Genomic DNA, 2,296 nt, shown 5'->3' with positions numbered 1-2,296 from the left:
CGACCGACGACAGGAAGAGGTAAGCCGTTGATGATATACAACACAGGTGAGAACAGGTTCAGAATCGGAGGAGAACAAACAAGCCGTGTTTCTTCGAGTCATCTGGAACAACGGCAGGGGATTGGCCCGAGTTGATGGGCCGGGCTGGGATGGGACGGGATGGACGGGGGAACTGAGTGTGAGATGGGATGAGTTGGGGACCGGCTTGCCCATTCATTCATTTGAACGATCATGCGTGCGCCCATCCATACCACCGCGCGCCGCTCATCCTTCCGCCATTCGTGGAAGCGTGGAAACATGGAAGCCTGGTAGCGGAAGGTTTGGCGATGGTCACCCAGTCGGAGGGAACACAAACTCTAAGCGAGTGATCAGCTCGCTCAGTCCAGGGATGCAGGTCCAGCACATGGCTCCGACAGGGTCAGCATGACCCCCCAAGGTCACTCTGGCATTCACGTGTATGTGTGTGTGTGTGTATGTGCGCGCGCAGTGCCAGACAAATGAGAAGGAACGGATGGATGAACATGGTGGTTCTTCTGGCGCAGTGCTGGCTTCGGATGACAGGCGTTCCGGGCTGCGACGTGAGCGATGACCGCCCACCGCCGTCCCGGATGGCGGACGAGCCGGCAACAGATGTGGGTGCTGGCGTGGTTTATGCATACTAGCCGTGATGAGCGAACCGAACCAGATGCTTAGGGCGGCACGACGCCTACCTGCTTGGGGTATCGCGACTGAGACCACGGACTTGATCAACAGCGTTCGCGCAGCCAATATTGAGATTCATTGGAGGCTGATTGATTGGAGTCGAGAAGCATTCCACGCCATCCTGATGACGATCAACGGATGGATTCGGGATGATGCTGTTGTATTGCTTTGCTGTGTCTCGGTCTGGTGGAGTCGGTGTTTTGCGTGTCCCGCGTTAATGCATTTATTGATATCTACCTATCAGGTATCCTTGTATATAGTGTATCGGGTTCCACGGTACATGGGCCCGCATGGCCGAATCGCCAAGGTCATGACAGCCTCACCGAGCTGTAATTTCCTGGAGATGATGGCTCCCATCAACAGGTGTTCCAGCACATCAGCAGGTGTTCCGGCTGGGATCAAGCCCTGATTCCCTTTTTCGTTTTTTTTTTGTTTCGCATCGCATCAACGACCAAAGGCCTTGTCTTGCGCTGCCCTGCCACCGACAGAAACTACGCACACTGCTACCTTCAAGTCTGTGCGCTATTGCCCCGGATCCGCCCTTTCCGACTGGCTTCATCTGTTCTCGAGCTCGAGAATTACCAATCTGTCCACCCCAGATCAGGCTCGCTTCAGGGGCGGTGAGCGTACTCCGCTCGACACTCGGCCACCTGTTCTCCGGTCTCACACAGAGTACAGGGAAACAAGTTCATCTGCTCTTTTCGCCGTGCAGGTCGTCTATTCGTGGCCCTCCATTGACAGCCCGATTTCGACACATCCCCCCCCCCCCTCTAAGCTCTTGCTGGCGTGCCCAATCTAGAAAGGCTCCGACCTTCCTCGCCCCAACATCCCAAGACAGGCCGGCCATCCCACACGCAGCATGGCCGAGAAACAGCCGCAGGCCCCGGGCGTGCTCAAGACGCCCCTGTTGGCGCCAGCCCCGGGAGTTGTCCCTCCCGCGCGCCAGCCCCTGACGGCCGAGCAGCAGACCAAATACGACGCCCTGCTGGCCGAGGCCCGCGCCTGGACGGATATCACTCCGGCCCCGCCCTCCACCGAACGCCCGGCCGGTCCACTGACCGACGCCGAGCGGCAGTGGCTCACGCGCGAGTGTCTCCTTCGCTACCTGCGCGCGACCAAGTGGAACCAGCTCGAGGCCGCGCGCCGCCTGCGCGACACGCTCGCCTGGCGCCGCGGCTACGGCGTCGGCCCCGATGAAGTCCTGACGCCGGACCACATCTCGCCCGAGTCCGAAACGGGCAAGCAGATCCTGCTGGGCTTTGACAAGGATGCGAGGCCGTGCCAGTACCTCAACCCGGGCCGGCAGAACACCGAGCCCTCGCCGCGCCAGGTCCAGCATCTCGTCTTCATGGTCGAGCGCGTCATCGAGCTCATGCCCGCCGGCCAGGAGACGCTCGCCCTGCTCATCAACTTCAAGACGAGCAAGAGCCGTTCCAACACGGCGCCTGGCATTGGTCAGGGCCGCGAGGTGCTCAACATTCTGCAGACCCACTACCCCGAGCGTCTCGGGCAAGGCTCTCATTATCAATGGTATTTTCTCTCTCTCTCTCTCTCTCTCTCTCTCTCTCTCAATCACAGGCTCTCTCTCTCTCTG

The sequence above is a fragment of the Verticillium alfalfae genome, genomic scaffold, assembly GCF_000150825.1.
Source record: "Verticillium alfalfae VaMs.102 supercont1.8 genomic scaffold, whole genome shotgun sequence".
Classification (NCBI taxonomy): Eukaryota; Fungi; Ascomycota; class Sordariomycetes; order Glomerellales; family Plectosphaerellaceae; genus Verticillium; species Verticillium alfalfae.
Note: the sequence above shows the minus strand (reverse complement) of the source record.